General features: G+C 34.2%; 1 protein-coding gene across 5 annotated transcripts in view; it reads right to left on the bottom strand.

Moving 5' to 3' along the window:
- The window catches only part of LOC6049643 (connectin), a 438,570-nt gene that overhangs the window by 24,326 nt on the left and 392,363 nt on the right, over positions 1 to 21,881 (bottom strand). The window contains exon 5 of one of the 5 annotated variants that reach the window (XM_038265773.1): positions 14,995 to 15,042. The exons of 3 other annotated variants lie outside the window; for them this stretch is intronic. The gene's annotated coding sequence lies outside the window, so the exon portion shown is untranslated. Of the gene's footprint in view, positions 1 to 11,347; positions 11,392 to 14,994; positions 15,043 to 21,881 lie in introns of those variants that run through there. One more of the 5 variants, XM_001866328.2, reaches the window with a different exon arrangement.

The raw sequence follows: 21,881 nt of genomic DNA, 5'->3' as shown, positions 1-21,881 counted from the left end.
GCCATGCAAAGGTTAAAAAACAGGAAAATTGATGTTTTCTAAGTCCCACCCAAACAACACACCATTTTCTAAAGTCGATATCTCAGCAACTAATGTTCCGATTTTCAATGTTAAAATATGAAACAGTCGTGAAATTTTCCGATCTTCTCAAAAAAAAAATATTTTCAAATTTTTTAAACCAAGACTAACGTTTTAAAAGGGCGTAATATTGAATGTGTGGCCCTTTTGAAATATTAGTCTTGGTTTAAAAATAAAAACTAATTTTAAAAAATGAAAAACTGCGACTATTTTCAAATAAGTCACCTAATAGTAGTTTATGCAACAAGTTGCAAAAAGAGGTTTTTTTCAGCACGAGTCGTACATTTATCCAACGAGGTTCACCGAGTTGGATAAATACGAAGAGTGCTGAAAAAATCAAGTTTTGCAACGAGTTCCATACAATTTTTTTTGCAATTCCAAAAAACACACACTGAGTGAAATTTTATGTCAAATTTTCATGTATTTTGTCAATAAATCGTTTAAATCAAAAAATGTTGAAAACTGTTACTTTTCGAAACAAGTGCTGAAAAGTTCAACTTTTCAGCACCCATTTGAGTGCTGAAAAGTAGAACTTTTCAGCATTTATTTTGAAAAGTGTTGCTATTCGATTCTGTTATTTTTGGTACAGAAAAGTAGGCTATTTCGTCGTTCAAGAATGACAGGAAAAGTAAGTTGTTTCACGACGGAATTGCAAAAAAATAGATTAAACTTGAAAACGGTGCACTTGATCAAAATTTTACTAGAGTACTTTTTGATTGCAAATTTGATTTTGCATCGAAAAATAAAGTTGAAAAAATTTTGCGATCAATTTTTCGATTTTTTTCAAAAAATCAGTATTGATTCAAAAATTTATAACTCGCTCAAAGATTTTTTGCACAACCTGGAAATTTCTGAAAAGTTCTCATTTGATGTCCTCTTAAACATATAAAAAATAAAAAAAATAAAAATAGTGTTTTTTTTTTGTTTTAGTGACAAAAACTTTAATAAAAAATCACCGAAATTTTTTTACCGTGTATCATTTTTTTCCAGTGTAGTCCATATCCATACCTAAAACTTCGCCGATGACACCAAATCGATCAAGAAATTCCTTCAAAAGATACAGATATTTGAATTTCCATACATCATTGTTGTATGGCCAGCTGCCAAATTTGTATGGAAAATTATATGGACAAACTAATGATGCAAAATGGCTTCTTTGGGCATACCGAAGGCACCAAAAAAGTTTCAGCCGGATAAAAAAATACAAAAATTTAAATTAAAGAAAAAAGACCGATTCCGTAGAGAACTGCTCAAGTGCATTAAATTTGATCTTTTTGGCCAGTAAGGGGCATACATTTGCGTGCTTACTTGAAGCGGTGCTGTTAATGGTAAATTTACAGCCTAAATAGTAGAGGTGGGCAAAAAAAGAGCGAGCCGCTCAAAGAGCCGGTTCACTAAAAAGAGCGAAAGATCCGTGGCTCACAAAAAAAGAACCGCGGTTCTTTTTTTAAAATTCCGTCTTTTGAAAAATCCGGCTCGAAATGACATGATTTTTGTTATTAATATAATTTATTGAACTTAAAAAAAAAAATAGTATTGAATTGGTTTTTGAGAATTGAAAATAAAATTTCAAATTTTTCAATGATTATGAAAATTAATTCCAAATTTAAATGATTTATTAAACAATATGAAAAAAAACTGTTGTACATTAAGGTAATACCGGAATACAAATTTGAGCATTTCAAATTGCATAATTTATAAAATATTACCAAAAATTTACTGAATAACTTAGAGATTTTGGAAAAAAAATCCTTATAGCAATTTCAGACTTTTTTGATTAAATCAGAATAAAAAGAGTTCGCAGAATGTTTTCTCCAAATAAAATATCAGCATTAGTTCAATTCTTGCAGAAATAAACGCAATTTTAAAATTAAAAGCAATTGTTCCAACATCCTAGATTTAAGTTTGGATGCCATTCAATTACTTGAATGTATAGGGTCGAGTAGAAATCTTGACCTAGAGACCGCCAAGACCTATGATTTTAAAGGGCATCTTCTCGTTTTCAGTTTTAATTTTTTTATCAAATTATTTGTAAAAGTCCAATGTGAAATAACTTATAAAATCATACGATTTTAGAAAAACCTTTTCATCAAAATTTTGAAAAAGAGCGAAAGAGCCGTTCAAAAGAGCGGCTCTTTTTAATGAGCGAACGAAAATGAGCGGCTCCTAAAAAAGAGCGCTTTTGCCCACCTCTACTAAATAGTATTTTTGGAGCTTTAATCGAGCATCAAACTCTCCATATGACGAAGATAGGTGTTTGATTAGAAAGGGTATATTTCCCCTATGTTGTGTAAGAAAAAGCTAAACTAAAAAATGTTAAAAATGGCGTTGTTGGTTAAAAGTTTGCAAAAAAAAAAACTAGATCAGGAATAAACTTATGCGAATAAAACTGTTTTGCAAAACATATCACTGTCAAAGAAATATTAAAAAACGAGGCAAGAAATGTTGTGTTCATTATTTGTTTAAAATCGCTCTCCAATGGTTGGGGCATGAATTTCATCGTTTATTATTATCCTCCCAGAAATTGATCATATTAATTTCATTTCATATTTTTTTAGGATCTTTTTGCATCGGATTTCTTTGCAATAAAACCTAAAAATTGATTCATTTAAAAAAAAAAAACTCCGGTAATGAAAATCAGTTCAAAGTGTAAAGTTATAAATTTCAGTTCACAAATTTCATAATTTCTCGTGATTCGGTATGACTTCCCTAAAGATGGTTGGTCGGTGTTAAATCGAACACACATGCAGCGTTCTAGAAATCTATCAAATATAACTACAGGTCAGCTTTTTCCTCGTCAAAAACCTTCATTTCTTCCTCCGAACCCAATTTCCCCAAATCGATCCCCGGGCCTCGCCATAACGAGCCTGTCAATTTGGCTGGCTTGGACAGCGGAAAAACTTTGCCCCCTTATTTGGCCTGCAGTTGAGCCGCCGCTCATCAATGACAGGCCATCATGATTTTCATCAACATCGTCGTCGTCGTCGTCTTCATCCGGCAAAAGTCGATCACGGGAATTGACACATCTACTTTTCTCGCTATCACCGGTTCGTCAGTTTCTCTCGGCATAAATTTAGCCTTCCCGTTTTCTGGAAAAATTTGGACAGCTCGTCGAACCCAACTCTTTTTTTTTTTGTCTTTTTGAGGGACGGTGCTGTAACTTGAAACGAGCTAGATTTTAACATATTGTCTTATTCGTTTATAAATAACATATAACATTAACATAAGTTATAATAAAAATATTGAAACATCATAAAAACACTGAATTAGATTATAAAATAAATAGTGTAACCAGTGTTGCCAAATGAGCTTAAGTGCTCGCTCATTTTGTTCTCTCTTCGCTCAAGCTCATGGTTTTAGCTTGACTTTCATTTCACTAGCAATCTTAAAAAAATGCGAGTGTTTTTTGAAGCTATTGCTCATTCTGAGCTGAGAAAAGAGTCAAACCAGTGATGCAAAACGAGCAACGTTGCTCGCTCATGCTCACCACTTCTGCTCATTAGAAAAACAAAAAAACAAAAAACAGCAGTTTTCAAAAACGAGCAAAGAGTGCATCTTCGAGGTGCACGTGCTCATCACTCGTGTTCGTCAGGAGCTAAAAGCTCTCAAAATCCTTCTTGAAGATGCTTTTGTTTCTCGAAAAAAAAAAAAAAAAACCCGTTGGCTCCTTGAACACCCACACACCTTAAAGCACCTTTGCCACATTTTCCACGAACTTGTCCAACTCCCTGGCAGCGCTTGATTGAAGGACGTCTTCGAGGCAGCCTTCACAGCCAAACAATTGGCTCCCGAGCAGGAGCCACGAAGCAAAAAAAAAACTGATTCCAAAAACTTTGCTCCAAATTAGCCCGCTTTTCGATACTCGATGGCGTCTTCTTCTTCTGGGTGAGAAAATTAGGTTGCGGGTCGGGGGTGAGGCCACTGGTTTTGCCGCCGTTTTCCTTACGCAACGGTCGCTTCGGTGTTTTGATGGTTTGACGCGCCTGATGCTAATGGAAGATTGCCAAAGTTTGCTTTTTTTCTCGGTATGCCGTCAAAACTAGCGCAGCCGGGACGATGGGAGGCGGGGACGACGGGTTTTGGATTGGCAGGGCTTGTAATAACTCAAGTTCCGATCGACCATCTGCAACCCGGCTGACACCGGCTTCCTTCTAGGCATCAGCGATTAATGATGGGGACAGGGATGGGAAAAACAACGTGATTTCGAATTTTTGATATGGGTATCAATCCAGAGTGTTTCGATTGCATTCAATTTAATTTAATTGAGCTCGAGATCAAGGGTGGGAAATTTAAAAAAAATAATCATGTTGCATTTATTGATTTTCAAGATCTCATTATCCTCATGAGGTTTTTGAAACCTTAATGCATTATTTTGTCCGGTCTTGAAACTATCAATTTTTTTTAATTAATCTTTTGAACATAGAACAAAAACTTGTTTTTTAATAGAAAAAGTTTTTTTTAAATGCATTATACACCTGCCCAGTTAATTTGCCATAATTAGTTTCCAAAATATCTTAGTAAATATTGACAAAAATACTTTTTTGCGATTATTTTTTGCGGTGCATAAAAAATCTAAACATTTTCAAACAAGTCCAAACATACTAACCAATGCAGAAAAATTCATTTAAAATTATCCTCAGTTGATAAGATTTCTTATTTCATGGAAATTTAGAAGTTTATTGTTTTTTCCCTCCTCTGATTATTCAGACCAATTTGGGAGAGGGAGGCGACATAAACTTTGAAAAATATATGCAACAGCCTAATTATAACTAACTTACTGTAAAATATCAATGAAATCACTTTCTACATTTAAACATTTGGCGTAAATAACTAAAATGAGTCTTTTCTTAAAATAATATAAGCCAAATAGCTCTAAAATTTTGGAAAAAAAATTAACAATAATTTTTAGTTGATAATTAATTTCAAAACTCGATGAGATTTTATTTTTTTACTCATACATTTTTTGAATAAAAAAGTGTAATATTTAATCAAAAACTGGTGAATTTTTATTAGGTTTTCGTGAATTATCATGAGGTTTACATTTTTACAGATTTCTAGGTAAAATTACTTTAAAAAATGTAATATTAAACCATTTAAATGTTCAATTTCCAATTGAATACTACGCCCATTTAATATGCTAGTCTTGATAGAACAAAAAAAAAAATTCGAAAAGATCCGAAAATTTCACGAATTTTTCATGTATTAAAATTGAAAATCGGATCATTATTTGCTGAGATGTGGTCATTAAAAAATGGTGGGTTGTTTTGGTGAGATTAAGAAAACTTCAATTTTCGTGTTTCTTTTTCTTAACCCTTTCAGGCCTGAATTTTCAAAAAAATATTTTTTTGCGAATGATGGGAAAATGATTCTTATGACCATAGGAAAATTATAGGCTGGTTTTGGAAATTTTGATATTTGGGTCATATATGACCCATCAGGCTCGAAAGGTTTAAAGCGGCTCTATCTCAGCAACCCAAGGTTCAATCTTCAATGTTTCTTGGACAATTTTTTAGCAAATTTTCTGAACTTTAAAAAAAAATATTTTTAGAAACGGTCACTCATGGTCACTATTTTTAAAAATTGAAAAACTGCAAATATTTGGCTAAAATCAAACTTTCGGTGGCTATATCTTGAAAACGGAGTCCTTTATCAAAAAATCTGTAAAGTACTTTTCGATTGCATATTCAATTTTGCATTAAAAAATAATGTCAAACTTGTTTTTGCATGAAACTTCGATTTTTTTTCCAAAAATCACTATTTTTTTCAAAAATTCATAACTCGGCGGCAGATTTTTTGACCATGTTTCTCTTTGGCTCAAAAGTTGCGGATTTTTGTTCCCTAAAACATATCAAACAATCTCGAAAATCAAAAAATACGTATTTTGGGAAATGGAGTTTTAGCGAAAAAAAAAAGTTGATAAAAAATCTGCAATTTTTTTCCTTGTACCTATTTTTTTTCTCAAAAGTCCTCAACAATACCTACAACTTTGCTGAAGACACCAAATTGATCAGAAAATTCACTCAAAAGTTACAGCTGTTTGAATATTTAAATACCATTTTTGTATGGACAGCAGCCAAAATTGTATGGAGACTTGTATGGATGAACCAATCACACAAAATTGTTTATTTGGTCATAAGGAAGGCCCCCACAAAGTTTGAGCCAAATAAAAAATACAAATAAAATCCATTTCCGGTTTTGGTAGAGAATTGTTCATTTCCAATTCATTTTTTTTTTTTTTTGCTGGGTAAATAAGAGATTTTGAAACTCGCCAGCTATTATTGCAATTTGCTGTAGTATCGCGGGCCGCATGAGAAACGCAAATAAAGATTATTGAAACTTGTAAAATTTTATTAGCTTGAAAGTTGAATTTTCATACAATAACTTTTTGAACAACTGTTTCATTTAATTTTCAAATGTTATTTGATGGTTTCCTGTTGTCAAGTTTTTGTTAAATATACTTCTACAGCAATCTATTCTTATAAAACGTCATGCTACCTAGTCATTCGAATTACACTTAGTTTTTGGTTCTTAACATTTTTTGGCTTTTAACAATTATTTTTAAAAATTTTAATGAGTTTGAAACGAACATTTCACAATGCAATATTTTTCTCTTTTTTATAAAAAAAAATCTTCAGCTGATTTTTTTCTGCAATGTTGTATTCCGAAAAAATGTTTATTTGTTCAACCAGATTTATTCATTTTTTTTAACTATTATGACCTGGATTAACGAAACAAAAATGGACGGGTATTTAAGGTTTGGTTTTATTAAGCAAGCAGTGAAAAAACAAGTTATCATAACAATAACAAATTATTGTTTAATTATTGCTTTTGGAAAACTATTGAATGTGTTTTTTGCGTAAAATATTTCAAGCAGATTGAAAATGTGGTTTTATCAACAAATAGGTACTTTTATTTTTATTTATTTTGTTGCTCATATAATAAAATAGAACATGAAAAAAATTGCCAAAATTTCATATTTCATAATTTTTAATCTCAAAATTTCAATGGAGTTTAATGTCAAGCAAATATAAAAATGCACAATTTCCATTTCTTTGTAACAGTTTAAAAAAATTGAGTGATTTTAAATTTGATTTTACAGAAAAAAAAAACTGAGTGTGAGAGTGATCTCCATTTTTCTTGTTTTATGTTTAGTAGGGGAGTGTGGGGTAATTTGGACACCCTAAGGAAATTGTTCTGTTACGGGCTGTATGGATATTTTAAAGGAATGTGGATGACACCAGAGGATAATAGAGACCATATTTGATGGAAAAATGTCATTCATTTCGATAAATTTTGATGAAAACCCCATTTTTATCGCAAAAATTAAAAGGTGTCCAAATTACCCCCACATTTTTGTGTGGGGGTAATATGAACACCCCTATGGGGTAATTTGGACATGCCTTGTGGGGTAATATGGACATACCTTGTGGGGTAATATGAACACCTTTTGTGGGGTAATTTGGACACATGTTGAAGAATAAGTTTAACATTTGATTTTTTGAGCATGTTTTTTATCCTTCAACCTGGTTTTGTAATTGCTTTATATTTTGAAGTGTTGCTCACAATATTTCATCAAAGGTTTAAACTATGATTTTGTGATAGAACTGTAATTCAATAGGAAGATAACAAATAGTTCAGTGTAGTATACAAAATTTAATCATTAATACTGAATGATTTAAACATTGATTCTGGATCAGGCACACTATACTTGTTTTTAGTGATTAAGGTATCGTTTATGTTTATATAAATCAATCTTTATATAGAATTTATTAGCCTGAAAATATCATTTTTTTTTATTGACATTCTGTAGCCCTTCAAATTTAAATATTATTGTAAACCAGCATGAGATTAGAAATGTCAAAGAAATTAATTAAAAGCAATCAACATTAGAGTCTTGTTGAACGCCAAATGTACAGTAATCAGATTTTCATCAAGTCGAATATTGGAATAAATTTATCTAAATTAAAAATAGGGGTTTTGTGAAAGTTCTCATTGCTCACATTCATTTTTGATTGTTTTGACATATTAAATCCCTCTAAATTTATCTAAATCCCTTTAAAAACTCATCCAACCATGAAAGTTACTTTTTTGTTGCCTGACAGGTAGACTTTCAGGTATGTCCAAATTACCCCACAAGCCATGTTCAAATTACCCCCATAGCATATTCTATCATAAATTGCGATTTTTGATGATAAAAATGGATAAAATGCACAATTTTTATACGTACATATCTCAGGCATCGTCCAAGCAACCCCCTTAAACAAAAAAATTTCCACTTTTATGCCATATAACCCCTGCAAAACCTTATTTCCTAACCTTCAAATATTAGAATTTAAGACAGTGCCAACCGGCCTTTGGAAACTTTTACTTATTATACCAAAACTACTTAACCTATTCCAACTTTTTTGGTTTGTCCATACTCCTAGGCCATTACTAGTACTAGCCTTATCACTTAAATTGCCGTTTTCACTTTATATCCGAAGAAAACGTGATTTTTAAAGTGGTGTCCAAATTACCCCCACTGTCCATATTACCCCAAATTCCCCTATAAGTAAGGTCCTACTGTTTAAGCATTATTTTTATGTTTTTTTTTAAATTAAAATAATTACCTCAAATTAAAGAATTCTTGTTGTTTCATCATTTTATCATTGATTTACCAAAATTTCCCTTGAACTATAATTCTCAAATCTGTCCCAAATTTGATGATTTGATTTGGATTTAATTTTAAAAATTTGCAGGAAGATCTGAAGTGATCTAAAAAATCCAACCTGGTCTTCAGAACTGTTGAGTTTTTTTTTAGATATTAACGTCATTTAAAGTATCGTGGTTTTCTAATAATTAAAAGGAATTTTCTTCAAACCAAAATATACTTAGAATATAATTTTTGCAAATGAAATGTATATTTTTGATAATTTTTTATCATTTAACTCATACACTCAAAACTAGCCAGCACTCGCCCGAGAGAACGATGGCTTCGAGTAGAGAGAATAGTGGTACCATTCACGGACCCAGAGAACACAGCTCTAGATGGGCGAGAGAATCATTCTCTCGGGGTTCATTTGCAAAAAAAGTTCCTGCGTCAAACAAAAAAAATGTAGACTACGGGAATCGAACCAGAGACCTTTGACAAACCAACCCAATGACTTTACTGCCTCGGCCACCACAGCTTGGTGTTCAAAAGTCGATGCATGCCACTTGTTGGAGATTTATCATCTCAATTAACGAATGAACACATTTGTGACCTCAAAAAATTTTGAGGGAACGATTCTTTCGACTCAGAATGTTGGGTGTAGTACGAATGTTATGTTTAGAGTTTGTTGAGAGGTGACTTTAAAAATATCAAATTTCCTGCCATTTTTTCAAAGTATTTAAGCAAAAACTATCAAAATTATTTTCAAATGAAATTCCCACCCCTGCCGATTCACACCCGATCTCATTTTCCAATCGATATCATAGCTAGGAAGGGAGAGGGGTAGAGAAACATCAAGTCAATGTTACAACACGCAAAACCTTGTTATAACACAAGAGAGTATCCGGGGGACGCAAGTTGCTCATTAGAAAAACTCTACTTTTTCCTCGCTGCTTGTCAAGAGTTAGTTGGCATTCTAGAGTGTGGGGTAGGGAGGGATCCCCCTCAAGGCAGTGAGTAGCTATTACGCACTTTCACGGCCATTAAGTGCTGCTGCTGTGCGAGGTGAGGTGCACCGGAGGGTGTGTTTGTGTTTGTGTGTGTGTAACGAACCTTTCCATCAAGTCATTTTTCATCCTGTCGGTTAAGCCTCTGCTTTGCTGTGTATAGGGGACTGGTGAGTTCGAGAGAGAGAGAGTTTTCGCACCCTAGCTTGACTAAGCCCCCTTCAAGAACAGTGCGGTAAGCCCGTTTTCTGCCTGAATGAGCAGCGTTAGTGCTTAGTGCTGCGATGTCAATCGAACTCACTTTTTATGGTTATTAATTGTGACGACGACGACGACGAGTCGTGAAGTTCATTACGAAGTTATTGTTCAATGGAGATGTCATAAAAATCTGTTCTCCCTGGGCTGGTATGAGGCAAAATGAGGAGAGTGTAGACTTTGTACGCAAGCCTTGTTGCAGTTCCAAAATAGGTACAACCTTCCAGTTTTTAACTTGCTTCTAAACGCAAAATGCCCCCAAACTAAACCAACTCAAATATGCAACGCGCAGTATAAATTTAACATTCAGCTTCCGACAACAAACGAAAATTGGTACTGTTTGTGCTGCAATCTCAGCATAAAATATGTTTCGGGCCGTGCATCGCCAAACATAAACATCAAACAACGCGCAACATAAATCGACAGAAACCCCCACCCCTCCCCCCCTTCTACTTTGGTTTCAATTCAATTTGCTGTGGCTACAGCCGAGCGGAGAGCGTTTGTTTACTCGAAATCGCTGCACCAGGCCAGCATTCGACAGTAATTCGTTATGAAAGCAGAAAGCACGCCCGGAGTCCGGGTTCAGAGGACAGAACACCGGTTTAGTTGCGGGATATCACCGGGCACCACGCGGGTTGGTTCTAGTTTTGGGCGCTGTTGACGTTCGATCCATTATTAATGGGCTATGATTAGTACAAATATTTGTTGTAGTATAGAGCGACTGACTCAGGCTGGTGGCGAGCACGTTTTGGGGACGTTTTGGAACCGTTTTTTCCTGTATGTATAAACATTTGGATACATAATACAGCTACTGGGTGGAACTGGAACGGGGATGTCGTGGAGAAAGAATTCATTCATGCGTTCCAGAAATTTTGATATCGTTGCACCTTTTTTTTATAGTCTCTACAAAGTTTTTTTTTTTTGTTAAAACCGTGACTTGTTTCACCTGAGGAATTCTTCGCTAAACAGCAAAAAATCCGATGGTAAAATCGCATGCAAAAAAGACACTTAATATTGTGCGCTGCATGTAAAATTTTCGTGAACACAAAAAAAAAGTTGCAACCGACGCGTCGCGACGGGATTCAAACCCAGCACCAACAGTAAGGACTGGCGCCTTAGCCCGCTCGGCCATTAGCTAAGGATGAACGCATTTATGAGCTTTCGGTCAGGTAGATTTCCAGTTCTGATGGGCAACATATTTTAGAGTGTAACATTACATAAAATTTCATTAAATAATGCAACATTTATTTTACACCCAGGCCTTATACACGCAGCTGGATTACTACCTTTTTTGCTGTTTAAGCGATGAAATATTTAATTTCAAAACAACACATAAAAGAAATAAAACATTTGCCTCCACATTGCAGAGAGTACTAACCCGTTTGACTGGCCCACTAGAATCTGTCTTTGTGATGTTGATATTTACCTGCAAGAAAAAAAAAACAAAATTTAATTTATTAGTTACAACATCTAATGATTTGGAGCCGGAGTAGGATTCGGAGTTGACAAACCATCAGGAGTCGGATGGCTGATCTGTTTCAATTTAAACCTGTAAAATTTATTGATTCTATAAAAAAGTCACTAAAGAGCAATTCCAGCCCAAAACAGGAATTTTTTAGGTACTTTTTTCTCGACTCTCTCTGCCATTTTTGTGTATATGGAGCCAGTTACACTCGATAATGACATTTGAGAAGGGCGTAGGTGTTTTAAATATTTTTGTGATTCGTAATTCGAATATTGCTGTTACTCGAAGCCGTTGCATCGTATCAAAAAGTGGTCAAAGACAAACTTTTAGGAAATTTGACGGGCATTCCGAAATACACTGAAAGAAAAAAAACATTCAAATTTCATGAGATTTTTTGATTTTTTAGGTTAAATTTAAAGGTGAGCCCACATTTTTTTTAAGTTCAATTTTTTTACGAGAATAGTCTAAGATGTTACAAAAAGACTCACGAAAAATTCAGGATGGAGCATTTCACCTAAAAAATTACAAAATCATTTACTGAAACTGTTTTTTTTTGGAAAGTGCTCAAAACGTCAAAATTTTCAAAAACCAAACACGAGAGTCGATTCTCCAGACAATTTTACATAAAAGTCTCAATATAGACCATTGTCCTAAGTGAAGTTACAGCGGTTTTAAAAATAAAAATGTTGAAAAAATATGTTTTTTGATGTTTTTTTTTGCACTTTCTACAGTATGTAAAAAAAGTATTTACACCCCTTGGGCACTATGCACATTTTGTGATGAAACATGTAACAATTTAACGTTTGACAGATACCTAGTTCTACGTTTTGTTCAGAAACTCATGTCGAACATTTCGCTATAAAAAGCTCATGAAAAGATGTTTTCTATAAAAATGTTATATAACAAATACTATTACAAAAATAAAAAATGTGCAAAAAAAGTTTGTACACCTTTTGAAAAATTAACATAAATAATGTTATTTGTTGACAAATTACCATAAATCCAGTCTCCCAACTCCAAATAGGCATCCTTGACTGATTAAAAAAATAATTTGGATTGAATATAAAGTTTACGAACTACTTAGTATAAAAGTTTATATAACTCTGGAAAATCTATATAAAAGTTATCTAAACTTAATTTTGCAAACTTTCAATTTAACTTAATGTCAATATATTACCATAGAATTGCTATATTAACATTTTGGAGTAGGAATAACACCGTTTTGGGGGTCTTTGTATCGATAGAATAGATTTTTCGTTGGAATTTCGTACCAACCCGGAATTACGTCGTCGGAAAACCCGCCGGCATCCGAACCGGTCCACGATTCACAAGTCAACCTATGTGGCATCAGAAAGGGCATAAAATTTCCGATCTTTTGATACCCATACATCCAGGTTTTCTATAAAACCCACGTTGTTAAATACCTGGGCAAAAAGTAAGTTTGATCCACGAGAACAAAAATTACGAAATTCCATACATTTTTGGCAGGTTGCTCAAACGAAACCATAACAACGTTTTTGCATAAGTATTTAAAAACGTGGGTTTTTAGAAAACCTGGATGTATGGGTATCAAAAGATCGGAAATTTTATGCCCTTTTAGATGCCACATAGGTTGACTTGTGAATTGTGGACCGGTTCGGATGCTGGCGGATTTTCCGACGACGTAATTCCGGGTTGGTACGGAATTCCAACGAAAAATCTATTCTAGCGATACAAAGACCCCTAAAACGGTGTTATACCCACTCCAGAATGTTTAAATAGCAATTTTATGGTAATATTATGACATTTAGTTAAATTGAAGGTTTGCAAAATTAAGTTTAGATAAGTTTTATATAGAATTTCCAGAGTTATATAAACTTTTAAATTAAGTAGTTAGTAAACTTTATATTCAATCAAAATTATTTTTTAATCAGTCAAGGATGCCTATTTGGAGTTCCCAACGAATACAACCAAAATCTCGGAGCGTATGGTGGTGTGTCCCCACGCTTCTTCCTCCCCTGTCGATTCAGAATTGTATTGTGGTTCGAACACTCAGTGCTCAAACTCAACCCAATTACGAATCATCTCTGCGATACGGCTTTACGCAGTAGGCCTGGCCGCTTTAACACTTGTGATGTTTCAATGCATTCCGATGCAATGGCGCACTACAAATGTTAATAAATGACAAGAAGAGTGCTAGGCGTCATCTAACCTAAGGCGCTCTCCAGGATCCCTTCGAAAGATTGGCTGCGCTAGGGTCTGATTAGATTAGATTAGATTAGATAGATATGTCAATTTACGGTCATGCCGTTGTTCGCTGACATATCTTTCAATTTCATAAAGTTTGATATGTCGGATGATAGGGTTTCTCTCATATTCCGGAAGTGTTCCCAAGGGGCCACCAGTAACCGATTCCATGATTGCCAGAATAGGTCAGCGAACAACGACATGTCCGTAAATTGACATATCTTTCAATTTCATGAAGTTTGATATGTCGGATGATAGGGTTTCTCTCATATTCCGGAAGTGTCCCCAAGGGGCCACCGGTAACCGGTTCCAGATTGCCCAGGATGGCTCAGCGAACAACGGCATTACCGAAGATGGACATATCTTTCAATTTCATGGAGTTTGATGTGCAACATGATGGAAACGAAACTATTGGCACTACGCCCCCCGGGGCATGGCCTTCCTCTAACGTGGGATTTCTGCTCCAGCGCCTCTGACGAGACAGGAGAAACTGGGACCGACGTTTTACTTCACCATCCGATAGAAGCTCAGTGGATAAGGCGGGAATCGAACCCGCGTCTCATAGCATCATCGGGATCGGCAGCCGAAGCCGCTACCCCTGCGCCACGAGACCCGCAACATGATGGGTTCTTACCAAAAAAGTCAAGTTGGCCGTTTATCGGGTACCCGAGAACCGGTTCCAGGTTACCCGGAAGTGGCCACTTACACTCCAGAGTAGTTCTGGCAATCGTATATTGTGTTTTTAGTAAGTTTTATGGATCAATTTCAAGTATCATGAGAGTATCGGTATTACATATATGTGAAAAACAGTATAACATGAACTTTTCGGATGTTCCAAATTTCCGGAACCGGTAGGTCACCTGGCCCTGATATTAATATTTGTGGTCAAAGTACAGGTAAATACCTGTCCAATGTAACCCAGAGCATCCTGATTGGTTGAAATTTGCCGGAGATACAGGTCGTCAAAGTTGGGGTCTCAAAAAGGTCATTTTCCGGTTGTAGCCGATTCCCGGTGGCCACAGTGACCAAATCCGGTTTCCAGGTCGGTTTCAAAAAGGGACATTCTAAGCTTTCATTTGTGACCAAAAGAACTGGAATCGGTCGAAAACTGGATTTTTAACGATTTTTTAAAGTATGGGGTCGAAAAGGACCCCAATACCTTATGTGTGATTTTTTTTAATACCAAGGGAAGGTTAAATAATGCAACATTTATTTTACACCCAGGCCTTTTACACGCAGATGGATTACTACCTATTTTGCTGTGTTAGAGATGAAAAATTGACAACACATAAAAGAAATAAAACATTTGCTTCCACATTGCAGAGAGTACTAACCCGTTTGACTGGCCCACTAAAATCTGTCTTTGTGATGTTGATATTTACCTGCAAGAAAAAAAAACAAAATTTAATTTATTAGTTATAACATCTAATGATTTGGAGCCGGTGTAGGATTCGGAGTTGACAAATCATCAGGAGTCGGATTAAATTTTCAACAACTTTCACCAAAAATGTTACTTAGTTTTTTTCTTTCCCTGGCTGATCTGTTTCAATTTAAACCTGTAAAATTTATTGATTTTTTTTTATATAAAAACAAATTCCATAAAAAAAAGTCACTAAAGAGCAATTCCAGCACAACTCTCTCCGCAATTTTTGTGTATATGGAGCCAGTTACACTCGATAATGACATTTGAGAAGGGCGTAGGTGTTTTAAATATTTTTGTATTTTGTATCGTATCAAAAAGCGGTCAAAGACAAACTTGTAGGAAATTTGATGGGCTTTCCGAAAAAAATACACTGAAAGAAAAAAAAAACACTAAAATTTCATGAGATTTTTTGATTTTTAAGTTTAAACGTCAAATTTAAAGGTGAGCCCACGATTTTTATTCGTTAAATTTTTTTGTGAAAATAGCCCAAGATGATACAAAAAGACTCACGAATATTGCAGGGTGGTGAAACTCAACTAAAAAAATTCTAAAATCATTTACTGTAACAGTTTTTTTTTTTTTTAAAGTGCTCTAAACGTCAAAATTTTCAAAAACCAAACACGAGAGTCGATTTTCCAGACAATTTTACATAAAAGTCTCAATATTGACCATTGTCCTAAGTCCAATCCTTGTGAAGTTACAGCGGTTTTAAAAATAAAAATGTTGAAAAAATATGTTTCTTGATGGTTTTTTTTGCACTTTCTATTTGACAGACTTGATTTTCTAGTCTCGAAAATATTTTTACCGGAAAGCTCATCCAATTTCCTATAAGTTTGTCTTTGACCACTTTTATGATGTTATTTTAGCTCAATTTTAATTGAAAAAGTGAAATAACAAAGGAAAAGAAGTAAACTTACAGAGTTTAAAAGGTAAAATCGCATACTTATTCTGACATAAATCATGTACTGATTCCCTGATGTGACCGCGGTAGGATAAAACTCTCTTCAAGAACTCTTCCAAAATCCTTACTTGGGTTACCATGTTTTTTTTTAATTATTTATCTTTTTAAAGATAATTTAGAATTTCGGTAGGCATGTACACATTTTATTATAAGTTTTTTCGTTCCCCCCCCCCTTTCAAAAATGGTCAGAAAAATCAGGGGGCAGAAAATGTATTTTTCAAAAATCTTCAAAATGGCATTGGAATTTTAAGTTCAATAAGCTGAAATCAATTTAAAATGTTTTCTTTTTCGTTTAGAATAATTTTCAGCATGTTTGAGTTGATTTAAAAAAAACTTTTGAATTTTAAAAAATTACCCCCCCCCCCCCTCGCTTCTTGACCCCAGCCGAGAGCCAGAGACAAAAACCATGAAAAATATTTGCATCGGCCTTATTACAAAATTAAGTTTTAAGGTGTAAAAAACTATTTTTTTGATTTTTAAAAGAAAAAAAAACTGTTTCAACAGGCTATAAAAAAAATCAAAAGTTGAGTGATCATTATTCTGAAAAACCCAGATTTATTTTTTTCAAAGTTTAATGCTTTACAAAAAAAACTATAAATTTCAACAATCAAAAACAATAAGGCTTCATCCGTACACGGAGAAAAAAGAGTTCCCAAAATCGTGAACAAGTGTTCATGAAAATGGGAACCTCGAACAAAGTGTTCAAATCCTATGGTACGATTTTGAAAAACGTACCATGAAATTTGAACACTTTGTTCGTGGTTCCCATTTTCATGAACGCTTGTTCACGATTTTGGGAACTCTTTTTTCTCCGTGTAAAGTACGTCACGCTAAAATCAGCCTAAATTTACCCCCCCCCCCTCCCCCCTTTGTCACGCTTTTCCTATACCCCTCCCCCCCTAGAGCGTGACAAACTTTCTGGATGACGCCTAAAGATATTTGAAAAAGTTTCTATTTGACTTGTCACATTAAAAATGTTAAATAAAATATGGGTGTTTTTGAAAAATCATTGCAAATTTGATTACCAGTTATTGCCCCACCCCCTTCAAAAATGCCTCAAAAAGCAAGGTTCAAAAAATTCCGTTGAAAATTAAGATTTTCATTCAAAAACATAAAAAATGCAATTTTGGGATCAAATGTTGGGTTTCTGTGTAAAATTATCATATAAACTCAAAATATGACCAAAAACCGGTTTCATGACACTTTGGCTCAATTTGGAAGGCAGATTAGGATTCAGTGGGAAAAATTACATGGCAAAACATATAGTTGGACAATTTTTGAGTTTCGTTAGGGTGGTACCATACACTTTTCCCTTGAAAATTGGACATTTTCAAAAGAAGATAAATAAATATAAATATATATTAATATCGAGTTTAATGAAAAATACCTCTGAGATTTTTCAGCGTTTGTTGAGCTAGGTCTCTTCTTTCAAATGTAATTTGGTCTGCGAGATATTCAAGTTCTGGAGTTTTTTTTTTTTTTGAGAAGGTCCAATAAACCAATTTTTCAGTTTTTGCTTTTTGGGTGTTTTTAATACTCCTGACCTGCAAGGCGGTTTCAAAAACACCCAAAAAGCAAAAACTGGAAATTTGGTTTATTGGACCTTTTCAAAAAAAACTCCAGAGTTTTAAGTTTACGTTTTATCGACATAAAATGAAAGTTATTTTTTACCCTTAAGTCAAAATTGGCATGTCCAATAAATAATTGTTTTTCAATGCCCGATTATTATTTTTCTTTAAAACTTTAACTTGAATTGCTACGTTAAAAAAATATTTTTTGCAGATTCGCTCAGATGCTTTCTCAAAATTTGGTCGAAGAAAAGTTAGATTTGAAAATCACCCTAATCGTAAACCACATTAATTTTCAACCAAACCAAAAGTTGCTTCTTGCTATTTCCAACAACTTTTCTGAGACACCAAAGATCCAAAACTTCACAATTTTTCGGAAAATCAATTTATCACATAACTTTGCGATCTGGATCGGAAAAAGACATAAAACTCTAGGAAATGTTTTCAAAAATTTATTGTTTTTTTTACGAATTTTCGATAGTTGCACAATTTTAATAATGTTTAAAGCATTTCGAGATACGTTTTGCTTCGAAATTTTAAAAGTTCGGTCCTCCTTTCTAATATGTATGATTTTATGGAAAATTACCAATTTAAATATTTCCCTCCTCCTTCGATGATGGCCAAGGCTCAGGACAAAAACTTAGATAACACTTATGATTGCCATTGCCTTTTTCCCATTATTTTTATTCAGAAATTTTGAAGGATGACTTCAAATAAAAATTGTGAGATTACTGATCGATAAAAGTAGTGAAACATCAGGGAAAACAATATTTTCATGAAGCCATGAAATATTTTCATTTTTTATAATAATATATTTAGATCATTTATTAAACTAAATGCTCCACCAAACAACCCCGTATCGATCTGCAACTATCTAAATTCTAAAAAAAAAAAAATAGCTAACGAACATTGCATCACTTCATCAGTGACTCCCGCCAAATTTGCCCAGCAATTCCCTGCTGCACCATTCGGCACTCGCAACCCCTGCGGGGTCCGAATCAAATCAATTCCTAATAGTTTCCCGCGCTTCCGCGATTCGAACTTCGGCCCGGGGAAAAACTTCAAAAGTTATTTTTGCTCTCCCCCTCCCCGTCCCAGCCATTCCAATCCCAACCCAACCTCAACCAGTCACTTTTGATTACCATCAGCTGTTCGCGTGAAAAAAGGGGGCCCGGCAGCAGCAGCCATTTTCGGTAACGACCCCGTTTGGCTGGTTCAAAAGTCAGGCTACCTTTTTTTCCACTTTCGCTTGTTTTTTGGAGGGTTTGTGATGGAGGCGAGCCCTGGTGTTTTTTGTCCAATCAAGATTCCGACAGTTGCCAGCCGGTCAGTTCTGGCTGGTTCTCGTCACCGACTTTTTGATCTTTTTTTTGGCTCTATTTTGGTGATGAACGCTTTCTACAAATTCTTGGTCCATTGATTCATGAGTGGAGGTGTTGGCGATTAGCTATCAGTGATGGGGATAAGTAGGGATGGCAATCAGATAATTATTTGAAATGACTGTTCTACGGTTTGATTTGACTTATTAGGTTTAAAGTTATTATAAAAATCCACACAAACATACAAAAAGAAACCCCAGGAAAAAAAAGTAAAGTTTTACACGAAACACAAGTTGCAAGAATCATTTTTCAACAATCCTCCAGAAGACAAAAGAGTAGAACAAAAACAAGCACTCTCGTCACTACTTGACCCCTGTCGTTTGCTCATCAACCAAGCTCTGGCCTTTCCCTCCTCCAGTGAATGAAAGCCAGCCAGCCCTTATCGTTTGTATTCGATTTCGCAATTAGGTACTTTTCACTTTTTTTCCACCCTAACTCCCTCCATCTGTTCCTGTTTGCTGTAGGTACCTACAACCGGCATGGCCCTTGAGCGATTTTTGCACCGATACACTCTCGTCAATACCTTGGAGAGTCCTGACGGTCCTTGAGCGATTCACGGAGACTCGAGTTACTCGCGTTACGGGGGGAAAAAAAGCAGAAGAGTCCCCCGGCTGGTTTCCCGGAGTGTGTATTCAATTTGTAGAGGAAATCCTTTCCCCAAGTCGTGGTGCTGCTGCGTGCCACGTTGGGAACTCGGCTCTTGATAAGTACTTGAGCAACCAGCAGCCTCTACGCGGCAGCAGCTGATGCGTGCGCTGGCAGGGTTGAATTTTAAGAATAAATTGATGGATATTGACACAAATAAAAATAATCATTTTAATCGAGAATTTATTTTTTCATCAGGTTTAGAAAAATTCAAGTACAGTTCAGACTCGATTTTCCGAACTAAAATTATTCGATTTTTTAATTACTTTTTTTTAACGAAAAATCGACTTTCCTTAATCCATTTTTTAATATTTAAAATTTTAAATACTTATCATTTCAAGTCCCTTGAAAAAACAAACAAACAAAAAGTATGAATCTCTTTTGAATAGTATGAATTATGCTTACGCTTTACAATCACAATATTTTCTTGATAGGATTCAAGGCCTTCGGATAATCGAGTCTGGTCAGCATATTACAATTTAAGTTGTATTTGACAAACTTCTGTCTCTCACTTAAGATGTGTGTGCTCTCCTTCATTATGTTAATGAGGTTTTTTTGTCCAAATAAATTAAAAGAATCAAAAAGCATCGATTTTTTTATGCCTTCCTCACATTACTGAGGAAAGGCTTTAAAACAGGGGTGTAAAGTATGGCCTGCGGACCAATTTTGAATGATCATGTAAAATGGCCCGTTGACCACTTGTAAAGTGATTTTATACTTTTTTCGAAATTAAAGTTTATTTAAAACTTTTTCATGCTATTTTTTATTTAAAATAGTAAAAAATTTATGATTCATCAGTATTTTGATCCCCATTTAAGGACACAAATATTTTGGTGTATAATCTTAATAATCAAAACAATTTCACACGTTTCAATGCGAGTGAAACTAGTAAATATCGTCAAAACTTTCATCAAACATTTTTGGAAATTTTTATTAAATGTTAAAATCTGACTAAGGTAAAAATCTATATTAATTGCAAAAAATATAAGTATTCTATAATAATTTGAATGTCATAATGACCCTTTCATAAACTGATCCTCAAACTTAATCTGAACTTTCCCTCGAGATTCCAACTCATGACAGTTGGATAACGAATCTTATTGACTACCATCTGAATCAGGCAGACAAAATGTTGAAATCGGGGGAATAAGCATGTTGCGAACATTTTACAAAGCTTTTGTCGACGAACCCTCGAAAAATCAGGGGCAAACTATTTTTCAAAAAACTACAAAAAATCAATGCAAATTTAAGTGCAACTAGCAGAATTCTATTAAAATGCTTTCCTCTGCGCTTAGAATCATGTGAGCATGGTCGGAATTATTTATGTTTGATTTTCATCCAATTTTACATTTTTGAAAATAATGATTGCAATTTACCTTTACGGGTGCTCGAAACTATTTCTAACATTTTTTTTCATTGAAATGTTGAAGTTCTGGCTCTCAACGATTTTTTATCAGTCACACTGAATTAAAAGAAATAATTACGCCATTACATAAATTGTTCAGATCACATGTCACCATTTTTGAAATTAAAAAAAAACTTTAAAATTTAATTGAAATAAAAAAAACATTCAGCTATTTTTTTCAGATACCTTAAACAATAAAATCAACAATGCCATTTTCTGTTTTCTATTATTTTCAATTAGCGAAAATTTTCAAAGATTACAAAAATAAAAAATAAAACTTATAGATGTTGTTTCTAGACTATAAAATAAAAAAAACGTTATTTTTTAAATGATCTATTTTATAAATTTGGCTCTTAAGCTCATTTGAGCTTCGAATTTGGGCTGGCCTTCAAACACTTTGAGCACCCCTGTTCTAAATAAAGAATATCATATTAATGATTAAGAGATCAGAAAAATATTTGAATAAGATCACTGATTTTTATGGTATTATAGTTATGTTTATCGCTTTTTGTTATAAGTTGCTCAAAAAAAAAAATGAATAACCCTCTACAATCAAATCCACTCGATAATGAGCACACCTTAATTTCAATTTTAAACCAACCTAATAAGTAGGGTTAGTGAAATTTCACGATTTCGCGGACAGCGTGAAATCCGTGAAATTTTTCTTCTTCCGTGAAATCCCGTGAAATTTTATGTTTGTGTGTAACGATTTTTCTCAAAATATTTTATCAAACTCAAATAGGAATAAAAATAATTTAAAGAACTACTGTAGAATTAAGCGAGTGAATACCCTTGTACAATTTCTAATATAGGGTTCGTGAATTTTGATGATTTCGCAAA

Source organism: Culex quinquefasciatus, chromosome 3 (genome assembly GCF_015732765.1).
Source record: "Culex quinquefasciatus strain JHB chromosome 3, VPISU_Cqui_1.0_pri_paternal, whole genome shotgun sequence".
Taxonomy (NCBI): Eukaryota; Metazoa; Arthropoda; class Insecta; order Diptera; family Culicidae; genus Culex; species Culex quinquefasciatus.
This window is presented reverse-complemented; position numbering and strand designations above follow the sequence as displayed.